This window comes from Perognathus longimembris, chromosome 18 (assembly GCF_023159225.1).
Source record: "Perognathus longimembris pacificus isolate PPM17 chromosome 18, ASM2315922v1, whole genome shotgun sequence".
Taxonomy (NCBI): Eukaryota; Metazoa; Chordata; class Mammalia; order Rodentia; family Heteromyidae; genus Perognathus; species Perognathus longimembris.
Window position 1 is genome coordinate 18,524,407 of NC_063178.1, and position 22,818 is coordinate 18,547,224.

The 22,818-nt window shown below is 34.6% G+C and overlaps 2 long non-coding RNA genes across 2 annotated transcripts; one reads left to right on the top strand and one right to left on the bottom strand.

The window, feature by feature from the left end:
* Window positions 1–991: 991 nt before the first annotated feature.
* On the bottom strand, window positions 992–8,018 carry LOC125367218. Its single transcript, XR_007214012.1, has 4 exons — window positions 7,617–8,018; window positions 6,751–6,784; window positions 3,768–3,833; window positions 992–1,999 (listed from the first exon to the last, which is right to left on the bottom strand). It is a non-coding gene; the product is annotated as an uncharacterized LOC125367218 (long non-coding RNA).
* Window positions 3,690–19,969, top strand: LOC125367219. The gene is made up of 4 exons (XR_007214013.1): window positions 3,690–3,857; window positions 3,959–4,212; window positions 5,485–5,487; window positions 19,923–19,969. It is a non-coding gene; the product is annotated as an uncharacterized LOC125367219 (long non-coding RNA).
* The last annotated feature ends 2,849 nt before the right edge of the window (window positions 19,970–22,818 follow it).

Consider the following 22,818-nt stretch of genomic DNA (forward strand, 5'->3'; position numbering starts at 1 on the left):
ATTATTCCTTTTAGATTTCTATGTCTAGTTGCACTGCATGATAATCTGGCAAGTGGTAAAGGCCAGATATAAGAGCTCAAAAACATATTAATAATAAGATGACCTCCATAGCCAGATAAGATTACTATAACAAACGGGAGTGTTATGGTAGAAAGGAAGACATGAAACAACGTTACATTTATCATGTACACAAGTCTTTTAAACTAGAGGTTGATAAAATAGAATCATCCATCTACCTTACTAAGATGCAATTCTTTTATTGAAAAAATGTAGATCTACATGTTCGTCCTCCTTAGCCTAAAATCTTTCAGTGCTCCTTCATTTTATGAATATTGGAGGACAAACAACTTTAGCACAAAATTCAAAAAGCCTTTATAAACTCCTACAAATCTACCTGTGCTTCACAGCCTAGGAAAGTGGTTCCCAGCAACACATCCAGTGTGGTCTTGCTTGCCCTTGAAGATGTGAAAAACATGCAGCCACCAGGCCACACAAAAACCCCAAATTATTTGGTACTCAATGAGACAACTCTTGGTACGGCTCTTGTCAGTTTGCTGCTGTCTGTCTGCCTATTGCGATAAGTTTGTGTGGCTTGAAAATGATGTTATAAATATATATCCCAGTGGCCTTTCAAACAAAAGGTTTCTCCATCTCTGAACAGGACAAAAGTAATGAGATGTCATTTCTTTGTGTGTGTGTGTGTCAGTTGTGAGGCTTGTACTCGGGGCCTGGGTGCTGTTTCTGAGCCTCTCTGTGCTCAAGGCTAGTGCTCTAACACTTGAACCACAGCACCACTTCTGGCTTTTTCTGAGTAGTTTATTGGACATAAGAGTCTCAAATACTTTTCTGCAGGGCTGGCTTTGAACCAGGATCTTCAGATCTCAGCCAACTGAGTAGCTAGGATTACAGGCCACCTGTGCCCAGCGATGAGATGTCATCTCCAAGACTGGTCGTCTCCCTCTCTAGTCTCTCACGCTCACTCTGCCCTTGCTTCTAAATTGATGTTCATTCATTTCAGCTTCTTGTCTTTAAGAAAGTACATGTCACAATTTGTTTTCTGTGACATCTGTCTAGCAGAACTATAGGTATCGGCATACATTTATGTCTTTATGCCCATACTAACTCTCAATTTTTATGTACTACTTGGAGGAAGCTAGGGAAAGTCATTGGTTTAATTGATACTTCAATGGGTACTGGTATCACTAATATGTTCCATGGATTTAGAAAAGCAAAATGTAGCAAGAACATAGAGCTATCTATGAAGTGCATACCTGCGTGTGTGTAATGTTACACATACTTTTGGCCTAGAAACAAATTAAACAAAGGGCTTGAATTTGGGGAAATTATTAAATTTCAAAAGCCTAAACATACCTGCAGAAAACCTTTGATAAAAAAAAACAGAAGCTTCTGAAACTACTGCACAAAAAATAAATAACTAAAATATTTTAAGTATTTTTCCACATGGTTTTCCATTCATATTTAATTTTGTCCAGCATATTTTTTAGTCTTTGAAATCCTAACTTTTCTAGATTTCAAATCATAGGTATTAAAATCATCATTTAAAACTAATATATGAGGCTGGGCTCTGGTGGCTCATGCCTGTCATCCTAGCCACTTGAAAGACAGAGATCCAAGGACTGAAGGTGAAAGACAGCCCAAGCAGAAAAGACCATGTGACCCTTACATCCAACTAACCAGCAAGAAGCCGGAAGTGGCAGTGTGTGAGTAAAATAAGAAGCAATTAGGTGTTGTAGCACAAACTCTTCTCTATGCTGGTTAACTGCATCTTTTATTGTTCGAAGATGCGATCATTTGCCATTTGTCCAAGCGAGGGTTTAATGAATGCTGCCTTTGAGTCTCTCCTAAATGAGGTGTCACCTCTAAGTTGTCTCTTACTGGCCCCCATTCCCACCGATACCTTGCTCTTTGATTCACTCCGAAGAGATTCCATCTGAAACTTTAGAGCCCACTTAAGCTCTCTCTTGTTCTTCTCAGATTCCTATTTTTAAGAAAACAGTGTCAATCGTTTCTAGTGACATCTTATTTTCAATAGTACAACCTTCAGAAATCTGGATGCATTTATTCCCATATTTCCTCTCAACTTTCATTTGCTAATTTGAGGGAGCTAAGGAAAGTCATTGGTATAATTAACAGCTTCAGCATTTAACATTAGACGTTGTGCTAAAATAATTCATTTTAGAACTCTTTAACATTTGGATTTTAGTGGATGCAATGAATAGCACTACTAGAAATGATTACAAATAGAAAAAAAATTATATCTACAATATCAAAAATGAAAAAAATGTGAAGCGTAAATAATTCTACAGTAGCTCATGCCTGTAATCCTAGCTACTCAGGAGGCTGAGATCTGAAGTTCATGGTTCAAAGCCAGCCAAAGCAGGAAAGTCCATGAGACTCTTATCTCCAATTAACTACCAGAAAATCAGAAGTGGCTCAAGTGAATGAGCACTAGCCTTGAGCTGAAGAGTTCAGGGACAGCACCTAAGCCCTGAGTTCAAGCCCCACAACCGACCAAAAAGAAAAGATAGATAGATAGATAGATAGATAGATAGATAGATAGATAGATAGATAGATAGATAGATAGAAGACAAACATGATAACCAAATTCAGAAATATCAGTATTAACATTTTATTTTGACCTCTTTAATTATTTGTAAATTATAGCTAATGTATATTTTTAAAATTTTTATCTATACTAAACCATGCAATACATACATAAGTTATTTTTATTAAATATCACATTGATACGTTTCTATGACAAACATAAACACCTGCCAGAATACGTAGCAGACTTATGTTTACTAATATGTTGGAATTTACCTAGAAAACTCCTTATACATGGAGACTAAGGCCATTTCAAAAGTTTTACTAGTCAAATGTCACATTGTATATATTAGTAACACATGTATTTTTTTGTTCTTTGTAATAATGCATTGTTTAATTGAATAAACCAGTCTTACTTATTTTTGTCTGATTATCAGATTCCTTTCTCCCTATAAGAATTTTGATATTCTCAGAACTAATTTTTTTATGCAAACCATTTTTACATCAATTTGAAACTATGGTAAGTTGAAATACTGTCGATATTCAGACTTGGAACCATCTATAATGCATTATTTCTTTATTCATAAAAAATTCTGATTTTCTGTTAAATGTGCTAAATTCTCTTTTGTATTGTTTTCTGAATTAAACAATTGAATAATCATTCATAAATGATAGATGTTTTAGAACAGAGTAAAATGTAGTCATGACTACATATACTCTATTACTACATGTCATATTTTAAGCTGTATCACTAATAGCTTTAGTAATCAATCTTATATTCTTTAGAACACATAAATTATATAGCATGAAAATAGTTATACTTTTGAGACCATATGAATAGCTTTATAACTATTTCAGTTTTTCTTTGTTTAGGTAATAATTGAAAAAAAGCAATAATAGCTAATCTCCTCATTGAACTCATCTTAATTGGGTGCTTTAGATTTTACTTTAAATTATATTGTCTATCCTTTGAAATAGAATACATTATTTAAATATGAAAACTCACTTTGAATTCAATTTGAATTACTCTATGTCAATGAATATTCCATTTTATTGCTATAAGAGTTTCAGTAAAGTAAAAATACTTTAAAACTCACAATGCATAATAAATATACAAATCCCTTTATATAACTAAATTGATTACTAAAACATGCATATTTTATCCATTTATAAGATCATTTAAGAAATATGGTATATTTTACCAATAAAGCACTTTGCAGTTGCTCCTTAAGGTTATTGTTCTCCTCTTTCAGAACATCTGCTTCTTTCTAGAAAGTAACAAAAGGTAGGAGGTATTTGGTTTGGTGTTTTTTTTCCAAATTTTTATTATCAAACTGATGTACAGAGAGGTTACAGTTTCATACGTTAGGCATTGGATACATTTCTTGTACAGTTGGTATTTGGTTTGAGTTACTTTAAATTTTACTTTGATTATTGTCCAAAATCTGTAAGTCGTCAAGATGATGATTTGAACATGAATATTTACTTGTGTACTCCTCAATTGAAATGGTGGATATTGGTTGAAATTACAGCTTCCTGCTGCTTTGCCAAATGTAAATAAGTCTCCAATCCTACTCAGTGCAATAAAGAATACTGATAACATTCATCTTAGTTAACCTACTACTGGTTTATTTCTCCACACTTCCTGTTATAACTGAACAATGAATTTTCTGAAATAGATGTTATTCCATGTCTGAGTTATATTTTTACTTTTATATTGATATCCATGCTGTTTTCTAACTCCATATTCATAGTTACTACAAGATACTTGTCTTTTATGTCTAGTATGTCAAAAATAATTGAGACCAGTATGTTTCCAAAGGGAGATAACATATTTCAGCATACAAATATTTCAGTAGCCTTAAAGTTGGAAATACAATCCCATGCATATTGCAATACATTATAATACATAAGATACAAGAAAGTTATACCATGGATTCTACAGAATGTAACTACTATTGCTGTTTACATTTTCATTATAGGTTTCACAGCTGGGAGAAAAGTAAATCATTTTAACAAAAAATATCTTTAAAAATTGTAGCATTGTGCTTAGAAAAATAAAAAAAGTTACAGGCACTTTAGAATAATGGGTCTTGAAAAAATTAGCAAATGGAAAAATAGTATTTGAGTTTGTATTTTAACTATTTTAGCCCCATCAATAAAAAGAAAAGTTCTTTGGACTATCTTTTGCAATCAGGGTATACTTTATAATTCAGTAAGCATGACTCATTTATTCCATACTTCTAAGTTCTCTGTTCTAAAGATAGAATTATAATAATAAGGATAGACCAATCAACTAGGATAGACCAATAGGTGTACATGCTTAAACATATGGGGGACCAAAATAAATATTTACATTTTCTAAAATTTTATATCACAAAATTTTTCTTTATTATGTCCAGAGGATAAACCTTCAGATGCTAACTCAATGCTTACATTGAATTGATACACTTCATTTAGATTACGTAAAATCTGAAAATTATATTAAATAGGAAACTATATTAGCCAAGATGGCAAATCAAGGCCGTCTTGGCGCTTTTCCAATACCAGCCATGACAGCTTTGGCAACTGACTCTAGATGATCATGAGACTGATTAGAAATGCACCAAGTTCCCAGCCTGAGGACGGAAATAATTCAGGAATAAGTAAACAGAAGTGCGTGCTTAGATTTATTTGCAGCAAAAAGTAAAACTACATCCCTGTGGAAGTGCATGAGATTTCAGCATGACCAAACAGTTTTGTCCACTGAGGTGTAGTACTTACCTAAAATTGCAATTTCCAGTTTCTGCCAGTTTGAAATTCAAATAGCAAGATATATCTTCGTAGTGAGTGACTAATGTGCTAAAATTCAGTATTGGATAAAGATTTGGAGACACCTAGAGATTCAGTGCTGCTTCACAGGAGAAATTCAGGAAGCAGGCAGTGCGGACACCTAAGACCTGGGAACCACCTGCTTGTCCCCCTCCATGAGTCCAACAAGAAAGATGCGGAGGGCGTACCGGAGCCCAGGGCTCTAGTTGATGGCTGAGGGTGCATGGACAAAGAGCCAAGCACTGCATTCCTACCCTAGAGAGCTGGCCAGGCCACAGTGGCAGGGAAGAGCTCAGCTTGCAGCTGAGCTTCAAGTCAACAGGAACATGGATTGAAGGCGTGCACCCCAGTTCAGAGACCTGCCTAAGTTATAGCAGTGAGCAAAAGACTTGCTTTCCAGGAGGGCTTCCAGAAAGTAAGGAGAGGTGCTGAACATCTAGATACTAAATGGAAGATGGTAGAAGAAATCAAGGAAACACAATACCTTCTAAAAACAACAACCATTCGATAAAAGAAAGAAAGCTAATATCACAGAATGGACTCATAGATCTGCTAATAAAAATACTTGATGAAAAGAGAAATTATCCACAAGATATTTCATGAATGCAATGGTTGAAATCAAAGACGAATGAACAAATGCATGGAGAACACAAAAGAAAAAATAAATTAATTCCAAGAGATTGCAAAAGAGTTCAATGGATGGAACTAGGGAAGTGAAGGTGAACATCAAAATGGAGAGACAAAGGGTAAAAGGCGAACCAATTCCAAGAGATGGAAACAGGAAGATTTTATTGTTGTTATGTTTAATGTACTAGGTGAATTTCCTTTGGCATGCCCCCTGTGGTCATTTTATATGATTTTGGTACACTGAATATTGCATATATGTTTATCTGAACAAGGGAAGGGAAAGAAAAATGAGGAAGGGTGTAACAAATAAGACAAGAAATGTACTCATTACCTTTTTATGTAACTGTACCCCCTCTGTACATCATCTTGTCAATAAAATTTAATTTAAAAAAAAGGCAAACCAATGCAACAGAAATACTTACAAGACAATATGCTGTAAACCAACTGTACAACTCAGGGGGGAAGGGAATTTCAGAGGAGGGTGGGTTGGAGAAAAATGAGGGAGGAGGTAACAAGTTTGATAAGAAATGGATTCACTGCCTTACATATAAAACTGTAACCGCTGCATACACCATTTTGACAATAAATAAATGTTTCTGTGTAGAACTGCAGCAGTGATTCTCATTAATGTGTGCAATTCATACATATTAAAAACTATAGCTGTAAGAAAGGGAAGGAGAGAGGAAAAGGAAGGGATGAGGATTAGATAGTAAAAGAGAAAAGAGAGAGACTCAAAGTATATTTTACTTGAAGTTGAAGAAATTCTTCTGGAGATATCTTCCTGTAAGTAAAAATATTTAAAGTGTATTATGATATTTAAAATTTTAATTTAAACTGTTATGAATAAATTAAACTTTTGAAGAAATTATTTAAAGTCTATTCATTCTGTATTATTATTAAATAACAGACAACTGCATACTTTTTCACAAGATAAGCTTTCATTGGAATGATGAAAATATAAATTGACTGAGATTTTTAAACTATAATATTCACCTTTCTTTCTGAACATGCTTCTTTAAGTCAAAGATCAAATCATATATTCAATTAATTTCTTTCTAGAAATTATATTAACATATAAAGATTGAATTAATAGCTTCCTTATGCAGCCGTATTTTATATTAAAATTTAGTTAGGTGAATTCAAACTGCAAAACGTATTTATAAAACTAATGTCAGTAATCAATAAAACCATTTTAAAATACAAAAATAAAAATACTGATTTTATAAAGACAATTATAATTAAAACTAGAGTAAAAACTTTTTCCGGATATTTGACTTGGAGAACTCTTAGGTCACAGAATATTTACTAACTGATTGAGGAACTAAAGAAAATCCTTTATCAAAGTATTATTCAAAGACTTATTTCAACTTACCTAATCAAATGCCTATTGCTGCTAACTCTTCTCTAATATTTTATCCTCTTGAGCTTTTTCCCATAATTATACCCCATTTTCTTATAAAAGTAAGTATTTTACAATTTTACAATGTTTATACAATGTTTTACAATGTTTATAAAACTTCTAATGAGGTAAGTTTGCATAACCATATGTTCATCTTAAAAATGCAATCATGAGTCATCAAGGAAAAACATTATCCTGCATATTTATATCTTACCATTTTGGGGCCTGGGGTTTTTTTGTTCCTGTTTTCTTCTCACTTTTCTTTGCTTGGACATTCTTGTTTGCCTTTTTTTTCTGTATAATGTTACATTTTCCAGAAATAAATGGTTAATGTTATAAGTTAGAGTAAAATATATGATAATATACATTGCTAAGATTTCCATACTTTACTTGGAAAATTACTCTGGCATCTCAAAAAAAATTATCTGCCTAGGAGCAAAACAAATGACACAGACTGAATGTTTCCTAACTGCAATATTGAATGTAAATTTTACGTAAGTTAATGTGCTCTAAATAATAACATTTCTGTAACAGATGACAGCCACTTCTCTGCAATGGGTGAAATTGCTTCCTGAAATTCAGATCGGTGTGCCAACACATCAAAGAAAGCCTGCAGAATGCATGAGGGGAAGGGGTTAAGCGCACAGCATAGCCTCCTCCATACATTTCATAGAGCAGAAAAACCAATGCGCAGCTCTACCTAGTTAGATGATTTCTGATATGCAGGTTGCCCGCTCCTTCTCCATTCCGTGGGAGGTGGTGCATGGCCATTCCGAGTTGGTGGAGCCATTTGTCTGGTTAATTCCCATCATGAACGAAGGAGACTCTGGCATGCTAACTAGGTACGCGACCCCCAACTTCTTAGGGGGACCAGTGGCAGTTCGGCCACCCGAGATTGAACAATAACCAGTCCGTGGGCGCCCGTAACCCGTTGAACCCCATTTATGATGGGGATGAGCTATTGCAATTATTCCCCGTGAAGGAGGAATTCCCAGTAAGGGCGGGTTATAAACTTGCCTGGATTAAGCCCCTGCCTTTGTCCACACCGCCCATCAGCTACTACCAATTGGACACACAATGCAAAATACTCTGTTTGAGACAGGATCTGTCTGTGTAGCTACATCTGATCTCACACATGGAATCATTTTGCCTCTGCTTATTAGATGCTGGTAATACATCACTGTGTCTACCTAACTAATTGTGATTATTTTCTACTGGAAAGTAGAATTCACGAATTGAAGACAGATTAGATATTAGATACTATACAGACATAAGAAACAATTACCCTGAACAAATCCAAGAAACAAAAAAGGAGTTTGCAGACACTTCAAGACGCAATCAGAAGACCTAATTTTAAGACTGATGGGTATTGAGGAAGGAGATAGGAAAGGGATCAGGAACATATTTAACAGAATTCTAGCAGACAACTTTCCAACCATCCAAAGTGATAGGCGCATTAAAATAGAAGCCCTTAGAACTCCAAACAGGACAGAGCAGAATACAACATCCCACTGCCAAATTATAATCCACAGATAATCAATAGAGACCAAAGAAAGGATCCTTAAAGATGTCAGAAAACAGAAAACCAGAAAACCAGTCAGAATAACTACAGGTTTCTCAGCCAAAACCATAAAAGCAAGAATAGCCTAGAATGATGGATGCCAGGCCTTAAAGACAACTACCAACCAAGAATATTGTATCCAACAAACTCTCCTTCATAACTGAGGGAAAAATTAAAACATGGTTTCTCTTCACCAAACTAGCACTGAGGATACTTAATGATATCATACATATAGGAAACCACAAGAACTCTGTAGTAGCAGAGAAAAGCCCCATACCAAAGAATAGGATAAATACAATAAGAAAAAATGAGGGAGACCATAAGTGGATAACATGGTTGGAATTACCAAACACTACTCAGTTCTAAATCTCAATAATAATGAAATTAAGTCTGTGATTAGACAACATAGATGGACCAGTTTGATCAACAAGGAAGACCCATCCATCTGCTTTCTTTAAGAGTCACATCGTGCCCACAAAAACAAAAATATTCTGAATTTAATAGGCTGAAATAAAATCTATCAAGCGCATGGCCCCCATAAAACAAGCCAGAGTATTAATACCAACATTAAATAAAATAGTCTTCAAAGTAAAATCAATTAGGAGAGACAAAGAAAGAAATCACATATACTGATAAACGGATCTGTCGTCAGGGAGTATGTATCAATTCTAAATACCTCTATACTAAATGCTGGTGCACCCAACTTGATCAAACAAATACCACTCAACCTAAAACACACATAGGTCCAAACATATTGATTGTTGAGTGCCAGGGTCTCTAGCCCCCTCCCCCCTCCCCACCCCCCACCCCCCACCCCCCACCCCCCACCGACCCATGGGAGAGACGGGGAAGGCATGCCCCAACCGGATGAGCCAAGAAAGGAAAAGGGTTGGCAGGCCGCCCGCACCCAGCCCTCCCTCACCAGAGGACAATCAGACGCCCTGGGAGTCAAGTTGGCACAAGATCTCATTAATTAGGGAAGTGCGTGCCACTAATATAAGGCACAGGAGCCAATCAGGTCTAAGATCAGCAGGAAGGGGAAGGATGAGCTGTCCATCAAGCGCAGAACGGGGGGTCACCGCCCACAGAACCGCCTCCAGGTTAGAACCAAAGACACTTGTAGCAGCTGAGCATTGTTGTTAGGCGCCGCCATCTTAGCCACACGTGGCCCCAAGACTGAGAAATAGGCAGGCCAGCTAATAGACTTCCATGTGTGCCCCACAGATGAGGACATTAATACATCACTGTCACCTCTGGATAGATCATCCCAGCAAAAACTCAACAGACAAACCTCAGAACAAAATAATTGCATTGCCAACCATGCTTAAGAGACACCTACAGAATAGTTCACCCAGCAGCATCAGAATAAAAAGTCTCCGCAGCTCATGGAACACTCTCCAAAGTAGATCATACTTTAGATCACAAAACAAATCTCTGCAAAATCAGAAAAACTGAACTTGTTCCCCACATTTTGTTAGATTAAAACAGAATAAAATTAGAGCTCAATACCAAAAAGCATCACAGAAAATTCTCTAACTCGTGGAAATTGACCAAGGCATTGCTGAGTCACCAGTGGAGTGGATCACTGAAGAGATCAGAATGGAAATTCAAACATTTATGTAATTTAACAAAACATGAACACAAAATACCATCCCCTCTAGGACACAGCAAAAGCAGTATCAGAAGAAATAGTGTAGATCTGAATGCCCACAACAATAAATTGGAGAAATCTTAAATCAGCAATGTAATGCTGCACTTTAAGCAGAGGAACACGCCAAACCACAAGACAGAAACAAATAATCAAAATTAAATCAGATATAAACAAATTAGAAACTAAACATAGAAAATATTTAAACATATAAAATAAAAGTTTGTTTTTTTAAAAAATTAACAAAATTGACAGAATCTTAGGAAAGCTAACCTAACAATAGATACTCCCAAATAAATAAAATCAGAGATGAAAGCAGGAACATCAAGACAGAAACAATCAAGAGTCAGAATATTATAAGGGAATATTTTGCTTACCTTTATGGTAACAATGGAAGAATTCCTATGAATACTGATATACCAAAACTAAAACAAAATTTAAACCAATTAAATAGACATATAACAAGTAATGAAATATAAAAGACCTCCTATCCAAGAAAAACCTAGGACTAGAGAGATTCATGCCAAGTTCTATAAGGCCTTCAAAGGAGAGCTTACTCCAATACTCTTCTATTTCTTTGATTAAATTGAAAAGAAAAGATCACTATCAAATTAATTCTATGAAGCCAGCATAACTCTTATCCCTAAACCGGATAGGGACTCATCGAAGAAAAAGATCCATCTCTTTGATGGGCATTGATGCGAAAGTTCTCAATAAAATTCTGGCCAGCCAATTCAAGAAAAAACAAAAATTATACACTATGATCAAATAAGATTCATCCCAGGGTTGCAAAGTTGGTTCAATATACACAAGTCAATTAATGTAAGCCAACTCAACAGCAGAAAGGACAGGAACTATATGATCATCTCAGTAGATGCATAACAAGCATTTGAGTTGTTTTTTTTTTGTTTTTGGTTTTGGGTTTTGTTTTTTTTTTGTTTTTTTTTTGCCAGTCCTGGGCCTTGGACTCAGGGCCTGAGCACTGTCCCTGGCTTCTTTTTGCTCAAGGCTAGCACTCTGCCACTTGAGCCACAGCACCACTTCTGGCCGTTTTCTATGTATGTGGTGCTGGGGAATCAAACCTAGGGCTTCATGTATGGGAGGCAAGCACTCTTGCCACTAGGCCATATTCCCAGCCCCCATAACAAGCATTTGAAAAGATTCATCGCCCCTATATGATAAGAGCTCTGGACAAACTAGGAATCTGGAACATTCCTCAATATAAGAGAAACTGTATATGACAAACTTAGAGCCAACATTCTGCTAAGTGGCTCAAAGTTAAACCATTTCCTCTAAAATCAGGAATGGGACAAGGATGTCTACTCTTGCGCTCCTCTTCAAAATAACACTGGAATTTCTAGCTAGAGCAATAAGACCAGAAGAAAACATAAAGTGGATCCAAAAAGGGAAAGAAGAATTAAAGTTATTCCTCTGGCAGAGGACATAAGCATGTGTGCAAAGAACCCAGTAGATTGCTCTTCCAAGTTACTGGAGCTGATCCAAAACTTTGCAAAGTAGCAGAGCATAAGATTAACCCACAAAAAATCAGTAGCTTTTCTGTATGCTGACAATAGGAAGAGTGAGACAGATATCAGAAAAAATAACTCCATGTGTAATAGCCTAAAAAATACATAGGGATTGACTTAACCAAAATGTAAATTCTATGATGACAATCTTTAAAAACCTGAAAAAAAAGCAGATTTAAAGCAGATTTAAGGAAATGGAAAGCCTCCTATACTCCTGGATTGGGAAGATTAGCAGCATGAAAATGGTAATAGTGCCCAAAGCTATCTACAAATTCAATGCAATACCCATCAAAACTCCATCACATTCTTCAATGATATACAGGAAGAAATAAAAAAATTCATATAGAATAATAGAAGACCCTGAATAGCAAAACTGAACACTAGGATATGATCATATAAAATGATGCCTATCAAAATAAACTGCAAGAAATAGAAGCACAATTTTTTGTGGTTTTTGTTTAACTTTCTTTCTCTTTCACTTTTTCCCTTTTGTCATGGTTTTTAATTTCTGGACCTTTTGTATGTAAGTTTATCTGATTTGTGGGAGGCAAAAGGAAAACACAGGAATGGTGAGACAAAGTGTGAACTAATGCAGCCAGGGATACTCACTAGACACTATGTTTAAAAAATGAACTATAAAACTTGTGGGGTTTAGGAGAGAGAAAACTGGGAGCAAACAAGAGCAGGAGTGATATTGATTGACTATATTTTGGAACTTTCATTCTCTGAGAAGAAGATATCATCATTTTAGATTTTTGTCATTATTGAGACGCACTGTAAAACATCCTAAATGTTTATTCCTATCCTAGAATAATGTCTGAGATTAAACTATATATCATTTCAGACATTAAGCTTTTCAGATATTAAAACTTTACTAACCTCAGTCTTCAAGGTTTGTAGTTCACTTTGCAGCGTTAATTTCTCCAGTGTTAACTCTTCAAAATTGTGTTCCATATCTTTATATTTCTAAAAGCAAATATTAAGTAATAACGATGGCTAAAAATCTCAATATTGAAGAGATATTTGGATAATACTTAAGAAAATCTCACTAATACGACAGAACAATGAAACATTGGTATTAATTTTAATGAAAGTTGTCTAGTGAAGCTATTACTGGACTTGAATAAGGACAAGAAACTAAAACTGGTAAACAGTAGACCTACTCAGAAGACTATGGACATTGCAAGTTATTTCAAAAGTATTTATTAGTAATCATGCCTAGGAAATTCAAAAGAACATGAAACATTCTAATGTACACATTTGTTGAAGTTTCTTGAAGAAAATATATTAACCATTGGATTTCTATTTAGGATGGTGTTAAATGGCACGAGTTTCTTATGACTCAAGTACAAAGTGGAAGATTATTCAACACTAGAGGGAAAATACTGTCCTAATATCCAATGCATATGAAGAAAATTTCTTAGGATATGCAATAGCCTATCATATGAGAGGTTGGATTGGAATGAATGGGGAGAATAATGAAAATAGTGACATTGATCAAGATGTATTATATTCATAAACTCACTTATTAAATGGGAACTCCTTAACAGAGCCATTTAACTATAATAAAAAACACAATTTTAAAAGTGCAATTTCAACCAGGTGCTGGTGGCTAATGCCTATAATCTTAGCAGCTCAGGAGGCTGAGTTCTGAGGATCTTGGTTCAAAGCCAGCCCAGGAAGGGAAATCTGTGAGACTCTTATCTCCAAATAACCACCAGAAAACCAGAAGTGGCATTGTGTTCAAAGTGGTAGAGCACTAGACTTGAGAGAAAAAGCTCAGGGACAATGCCCAGGCCCCAAGTTCAAGCCACAGGACTGACAAAAAAAAGTCCAATTTTAAATTGAACTTTTAAATTAAAATATATACTTATATACTTACAGCTTCTAACAACTCTTGGTCCAGTAGAGCACTGAAAAACACACAATGTTTACATGCACACAAATACATTGTAACACACTTATATGTTTTACAGAGTGTTTTAAATAATATAAAAGTTAGAGTACATTTTAAGTACCATGGATGATATGAAATCTTAGCATAGTTTTGAATTGCATTTCCTTTATGGCTGAGAATATGGAACATTTTTCATGTATCTAGTAGCCGTTTACAATTCTTCTTCTGGAAACTATTCACATCATTTACTCACTCATTAAATAGATTGTTAGACTGTTCTGTGGTCATTTAATTTTCTGAGACCTTTGTAGATTATGGCATCAGTGGTCTCTGTGACGAAAAGCTGGTAAGGCTTTTCTCCAATTTTCTGTGTTCTATTGTTACTAGTAATTGCTTATTTTGATTTGCAGAGGTTTTCTCCTTTGATATAAAGCTATTCATCAGTTCTTGCTCTAATTCTCTGGACAATTAATAACTTATTCAGAAATTAATTCTATATGCCGATATGCTCGAGTTTTTTCATTCCATCATAAAAGTTTTAAGTTTTGTATTAATTTTTTGCAACAATTTTGGGTTGATTTCTTTTCACAAGAGTTATGTGAGAGCTATGTATCAGTATTTCTAACACCCTTTGTTAGTGACTCTGCTTTTCTCCACTTTTTGTTGTTTTCCCCAGGTTTGGGGTAATTTTTTTACAAAGATCAAGGGCTGTATTCTGTACATTTACTTCTAGGCTAAATGTTATCTTCTTTTCTTTTAGTTTTGGTGACAGTACAGTGCTGTTTTTATCAATATGAATCAAGAGTACAAATTTCACTATGAGAAAAAATAATAGATGAGGTGAATATGACCGAAGTATACTATATGCAAAGTATGAAGCTTCCATGACAAGAATAATCTCACTATGTAAAATAAAATACACAAATAATAAATGAAGAATGAAGATTTATTTTTGAAAAGAATCCATATAAATTTGTATATGTAAGTATAAACAACCAACATTTATGATCATTTTAATATTTCTTTTCTTTTTTGCCAGTCCTAGGCCTTGGACTCAGGGCCTGAGCACTGTCCCTGGCTTCTTTTTGCTCAAGGCTAGCACTCTACCACTTGAGCCACAGCGCCACTTCTGGCCATTTTCTATATATGTGGTGCTGAGGAATCGAACCCAGGGCTTCATGTACATGAGGCAAGCACTCTACCACTAGGCCATATTCTATTTCTTATGTTCTCAAAATATGATAAAACACATACAAAATTCACCATCTTTGACATTATAACCAAAAACCTAGAACTTGCTAATTCCGTTATTTATTAAACTTCAATTCCACACTTCCTAAGCCTTTCACTTCTTGGAAGCCATTGTTAGGTTTTCTGTCTTTATGAATTTTTACTTGGTGCCTAATGTAAAGAAAAGTCATACATTATTTGTCCTTCTGTGACTGGTGTAGGGAACTTACTTTGAGGTCCTCAAATTTTATTTGAAAAAACATGTATCTGAATTTCTTTAACACTAGCCAATAATCCATTGTTCATATATATCAGATATATAACATGATATATTTGAATACACATGATAAATGACATATATGTTTGTGGTATTTATGAATGCATATCACATAATGATGTATCCTGGAGGTATCATGAATATATACATATTATATGTATATGATAATGTGCTTATAATACATAGTCTAATGTATGTGTACATTATTACTGTATATTAATTATTAATGTATTATACATTGTATAATATGTACATATTTTATTTTGATTTTCCATTTACCCATTTGGGGCCACTTGGATTCTTTACACCTTTTACAGTGAAATGAGTATGCAAAAAAAATTTTTGAAGCCCATTTTCAATATTTTTGGTGTAAATATTTACAGAACAGTATCCAGAGTATGTAATATTTGGCTTTTAATTTGGAGAGAACATCATACCATTTCTGAAAAGCAGATAGTTTGTATTCTATTTCACATTCTATATGTTTGTAATTTTAAATTTAAAATTATATGTCACATAAAATATTAAGTATGCTAAGATATAATATATAACAATGTATATATTCATAAATTGTTTTAAGAACATTAAATATTTGGTGGGTACTTTATTTTCTTCATGTCCAATATTTCTACAGTAAGTATATACTAGACGTAATCATTGAAAATATTAATTTTAAAATCTTACCTCTCTAATTTCTTCAGCAGCATCTCATACATGTCAACCATCATCTTCATTCGTTTAGAAGCTGAATGAGCAGGTTCTGCCATCAAAATAAATAAGCATAAAGTTGGTAAAATGGCTGAGGCGATACCTCTGCCCTCATATAGCTCGTTAGAGCTGTGAAAACTAAATAAATATAGAGAGGACAGGAGGGCCACATACTAAAGAACAAACAACTTCTGAGTACACGATTATATGCAAGGCTATACATTATTTGAATCTTCTTAATTCTCAAAATAACTCATAGACAGAGCTATACTTGCCATTTTGAAATGAAGACATTCAGCCTCAGATACCCAATATAAACTTTTAAAAACTATGCAGCTGGAAAGTGACCAATGGGTTAAATTCAAATGTGTAAAAGAATAAAAAATTATAGATAAAGAATGATCATTCTAATAGGGTGAACAGACATCTCAATGTTGGTTTCATTTGCATTTTCTTTATGGCCAGAAATGTTGAATATTTCTTCATGTGTCTATTGGCCATTTTCAATTCTTCTGAGAAGATTCTTTAGTTCCTTAGCCCATTTATTGATTGAGTTGTTGGTTTTCTAACAATTTAATTTTTAAACCCATTTGATTGCCAAAGGTTTTTGGTGTTGTTTTTCATTTAGTGGTGTATTTTATTCAAAAAAACATGCCTAAAATATCTCACTATGAAGTCAATATTAAAATAAGTGATCAGGTATTTTGCATTCTTATATTTGCATAAATCTTTAAAATGTTTTATTGTTATTATAAAGGTGGTGTACAGAGTAGTTAAAGTTACATGTGTGAGGTAAAGAGTACCTTTATAAACGATGAAAGCCATTCCCTCACTCTCTCTGTTTTCCCTTCTGTTCTTACTGACAAGTTGTATAGTTCATTCACAACATAATGCCCAATGAGTTAGTCCAAACTAAGCTGTCTCCAAAGAAGCAGAGTGTTGAAGGTCCCATTAGGCTTTCACTTCTAGAGAGTCATACCAAGTAAGCTATAGTTATACAGAGAAAAGGGAAAAAAATTATAAATTGCTGGCATAAGAAGACAGAATTAGGGGGCTGGGGATATGGCCTAGAGGCAAGAGTGCTTGCCTTGTATACATGAGGCCCTGGGTTCAATTCCCCAGCACCACATATACAGAAAATGGCCAGAAGTGGCACTGTGGCTCAAGTGGTAGAGTGCTAGCCTTGAGCAAAAAGAAGCCAGGGACAGTGCTCAGGCCCCAAGTCCAAGCCCCAGGACTGGCCAAAAAAAAAGAAGAAGAAGAAGAAGAAGAAGAAGAAGAAGAAGAAGAAGAAGAAGAAGAAGAAGAAGAAGAAGACAGAATTAGGAAGAGTAAAAGTCTCCCTCCTTGCAGATATCATGCTCCTGTATTAAATTTAAAAAAAAAAAAACATAAATTCTTCTCCCAAATTACTCAAGCTGAACCAAAGCTTTTGCAACATAGCAGGGTATAAAATTAACCCACAAAAATCAGTACCTTTTTCTGTATACCATCTATGAGAAGAGCAAGACTGAAATCAGGAGAGCAACACCATGTGTAATAGCTTAAAACAAAGTATATCTAGGAAATAATTTAACCAAAGATGTGAAGGACTTCTATGATGAAAAATTTTAAAACCTGAAATGGAAACTAAATTTAAGAAAATGGAAAGCCTCTCATGATCTTGGATTGGAAGGATTAATATTGTGAAAATGCCAATACTGCCCAAAGGTATCTACAAATCCAATGCAATACCCATCAAAATCCCATAATACTTTTCAATGATATAGAGGAAGCAATACAAAAATTTTATAGAATAATAGAAGACCCTAAATAGCAAAACTAAACATTAACAGGAAGAATAGTGCTGGAGCAATGTCAATATCAAATTTCAAACTCTTATTACAAAGCACTGATAATAAAAAGAAAAAAGCACGGTTCTGGCACAAGTATAGGCCAAAGGACAAAGGAATAGAATAGAAAACCCAGAAAAGAACCCACAGACCTAAATATTTGATAAGGGAGACAAAAACACTGGATAGGAAAGACAGCCTCTTCAACAACTGGTGCTGGCAGAATTGGCTATACACATGCAGAAAATTGAAGTTATGTCCTTATATATCACCTTGCACCTGAATCAATTCCAAATGAATCAAAGACCTCAATATAAGACCGGACACTGAAAATATTATAGGAAGGGATAGGCGAAATACTCAGGCTCCTAAGTAAAGATTCAGAATCACAACAAATCAAAGAAAGGATGGATAAATGGAATTGCATCAAACTGAAGAGTTTCTGCATGGCAAAGGATATAGATAACATAGAAAGAACACAGAATGGAAACAATTGCTAGCTATGCATAAGACAAGGGCCTCATATCTAAAAATTCTTAGAACTCAAAAAATTAACCACCTCTTAAAACAAATCCTTAAATAAACAACAACCCCATTAATAAGTGGACTAAAGACTTGAAGAGAGACTCCTCAAAGGAAGAAGCAAGAATGGCTTATAAACAGATGAAGACATGTTCAATAGCTCTAGCCTTAAAAGAAATGAAAATCAAAACAAAATTGAGATTCTACTTCACCCCACATAGAAGGGACATTATAGAAAACTAACAATAAGAACTGCTGGTAGCGATAAAGGGAACTCTATTATACTGATGGTGGGAATGTAAACTTGTTCAACTACTCCAGAAAGCAGTATGGAGGTTCCTCAAAAGACTAAATGTAGACCTCCCTTATGACTTAACAATCTCCTGGACATTTACCCAAATGATCACAAACAAGGCCCCACTAAAGCTACCAGCACAACCATGTTCAATGCAGCATTATTTACCATAGCTAAGAAATGAAAACAACCCAGATGCCACTCAGTACACGAATGGACCAAGAAATTGTGGTATATGTACACAATGCAATTCTATGTGTCTATCAGAAAGAATGACACTGGGGCTGGGGATATGGCCTAGTGGCTAGAGTGCCTGCCTCGTATTCATGAGGCCCTGGGTTCAATTCCCCAGCACCACATATACAGAAAATGGCCAGAAGTGGCGCTGCGGCTCAAGTGGCAGAGTGCTATCCTTGAGCAAAAAGAAGCCAGGGACAGTGCTCAGGCCCTGAGTCCAAGCCCCAGGACTGGCCAAAAAAAAAAGAAAAAAAAAAGAAAGAATGACACTGCCCCATTAATAAGGAAATGGAAAGTCTTGGGGGAAAAATCAGATTAAGTGAAGTAAGCCAGACCCAAAGAGGTATAGGGTCCATGGTTTTCCTCACTGGTAATACTTAGCATTTATCTAGGATAGTCCTAGCAGAAGATCACAGTAGCTCAATAGCTATGCATATATATGATCATATAAGATGATGCTAAGTGAAATGAACTCCAAGATATGGAAATTAGGTTTTTCATTGTTTTTGTTTTTTTCAATGTACTATGTGAAATTATTTCCTTTTCCTTTTCTTTATCTTTCCTATGGTTTATCCCCTGTTGTCACCATATTTGATTTTGGTGCCCTGGGTATTGTACATAAGTTTATCTGAATTAGGGAAGGAAAGGGGAACATCAAAATGATGAGACAATGATAAACCAATGCAACAGTGATACTCACAAGACAATATGTTAGAAATAAACTGTACAACTTGGGGGGTCTGGAGGAATGGAAAAGTGGGAGAAAAATGAGGGAGGAGGTAACAAGTTGGACAAGAAATATACTCACTACCTTACACATGTCACTGTAACCCCTCTGTACATCACCTTGACAATAAATTTTAAATAAATAAATAAGAAAATACCAAGCGCGCGCGCGCACACACACACACACACACACAGAGAGAGAGAGAGAGAGAGAGAGAGAGAGAGAGAGAATCCTGTATAATTTCTCATTTCCCAGTATATTATTCTTTTACCCTCCAGCATGTTTACTTATACATTTATGGGTACATTCTGTTTACCACCAATGAGGGAAACCATGCAACCTTTGTTTCTCTGGGTCTGGCTTACTTCACAAAATACAATTTTTTCAAATCTTTCCATTTTCTTGAGAATGGTAAATATCATTTTTTCTGATGGATGAGTAGAATTCCATCGTATGTATATATACCATCTTTTCTTGATCCATTCATCCACTGGTTTCAAGTCTTGGCTATGGTAAATAACGTTACAATGAACATGGTTGTGTTGATAGGTTTAGTTTATTTAGCCTTTTTCGTGTTCTCTTGGATAAAAGCTCAAGGATGGATGAAAGACCAGATGAATAGGATTCCATGAGGTTTTGAATCTCTGCTCATTAAAAAAAAAAAAAAAGATTGATCCATAGTTCTCTTTGTTATTTAATCTCTGTCTGGTTTGGGGATTAGTATGATGCTGTCTTCAAAGAATAATTCGGTTGTGATCTCTCTTTTCCTATTTCATGGAAAAATTTGATGAGTATTGATGTTGGTTCTGTTTTACAGTTCGGATAGAATTCAGCTGTGAAATCATTTGGGGCCTGTACTTTTCCTTGTTAGGATTCTTTTTTATTGGCTTTTTAACTTCATTACTTATTATGGATCTGTTTCGGTGGTTCATAGCTTCAGTTTTATTACATTAATTTTATCTATGAATGCATCCATTTCTGTCATATTTTCCAGTTTGCTGGCATAAAGATTTACAAATTCTTCCCTTATAACATTTTGAATCTTACACATATCTGTTGTTATGTTCTCTTCCTCATCTCTGATTTTGTTTATTGTCTTCTCTTCTTCCTTCAATCAGGTTTGCTAAGGGCTTATCAGTTTTGTTACTTAAAAAAAAGCCTACTCTATTTTGTTCATTTATTATATATATATGTTTTAATATCTCCTTTATTTCTGATTTAATCATTAGTATTTATTTTTATATACTGGGTTGGGGATTGACTTGTTCTTGATTTTCTACAATCTTGAAGTTAGACATCAGGGTACTAATCTGATATTTCTTTAGTTTGTTAATGTAGGTATTCATAGCTATGAACTTTCATTGAGCAATGTTTTGTTCAATTTCCTTTAGTTTGAGTGTTTTCTCTAGTGACTTTGGCTGTTAAGCTCTAATTTTATTCCATTATGTTCTGACAGGTTACAAAGGGTAATTTCAATTAGCATAAGGACTGCCGTAAGGAATTTGTATTATATAGCTACTGAGTAAAATATTCTGTAGGCACTTATTAGATCCACTTGTCCTATGTAACCAATTAAATGAGGTTTCTTTGCTGAATTTTGACTGGATGATCTATCTATTGGTGACAATGGTGTATTGGAGTTCACATCACTCTGTTTGAATCTGTATGTGCTTTAAAGTCCACTAGGGTTTGTTTGACAATGTCTGGTGCTCTAGTATTTGGCATACAAATATTTAAAATTAAGTCTTTTTGGTGGAGTTACTTTTATTGATATGAAGTGTCTTTCTTTGTCTCTTCTAATTTTAATATGAAATCTGCCTTTATCCATAGCTTAGAAAATTTTGTTCCAGTTTTTCACTTTCTGTAGATATTTTGTTTGTGTTAGTTACATATGTCTCTTTTAGACAGAAGATCATTCAGTCTTGCTTTTTGACCCAACTATCCGTCTATGTCTATTGATTGGAGAACTGGAATATGTGCTTAAAACTATCATATTATTCTCCATTTGGGGGTTGTGTCTCTGCTGTGCTTCCTATGTTTATTTCTCATCTGATAGGATCTGTTTTCTCTGCCTGTTTTGTGTTTATATTAATCATTTGTATGCAGGACATCTTTTAGTATCTTCTGTAGTGCTGACTTGGTGGTATTTTAGGTTGTGTTCATTATGGAATGTTTTAATTTGCCCTTTGAATGAATACTTGACTGCTGGATACTGTATTCTCAATTGATTTGCTTTCAGTGTTTGAAGACAGAAACTTTGAAATTTAAAGATCAAGTTGAAATAGGAATAAATTACCAGAAACTTCCTCCAAGTATTTGCTTTCCAATTACTAGCAAGTCTTTCTTATATATTATTGCTTAAAAAATTCTGTCTAATAATATGACATAATCCAAGTATATTTTATTTCCATGTAGTATGTGTCATACAAAAATGTTAGATACATTTATATCCCAAATAAGTACACAGGGGTCAAATCATCAGTGTATTTAAGATGATATATTGTTCTTAGCATTAAACCCTATAAAACATCTGCATTTATCATTATAGAGGCCTGTTGTCATAATCACATTTGAAAACCTCTATCCAAAGTCTGTTTTCCATATCACCATTCAAAAAATGAGTCATTTGGGCATCATGGATCCTGAACTAGGGATTTCAATATTTACTTGACAGCCAGATTAATGGTATTGCTTCTAACTCCAGGGTATTTCTTTTGTTATAGTAACTTTTTACTTTAAGTTATAGCTATAAGTGAGCTAAATAGAGGGTATCAACACAATAATATAATTGAGACTTACCTTGTTTGGTACCTGAAGTATATATAGGTGCTTCAGCAGAGTGGGATTTTATAAATTCTAAAATAATTAAAATATCTGTTACTATAAGTTTCAAATGGCACTTAAATATCTAATTGAGTTTAGATGGTTTAGTCCTCTTTGAGATCTGCACACCTTA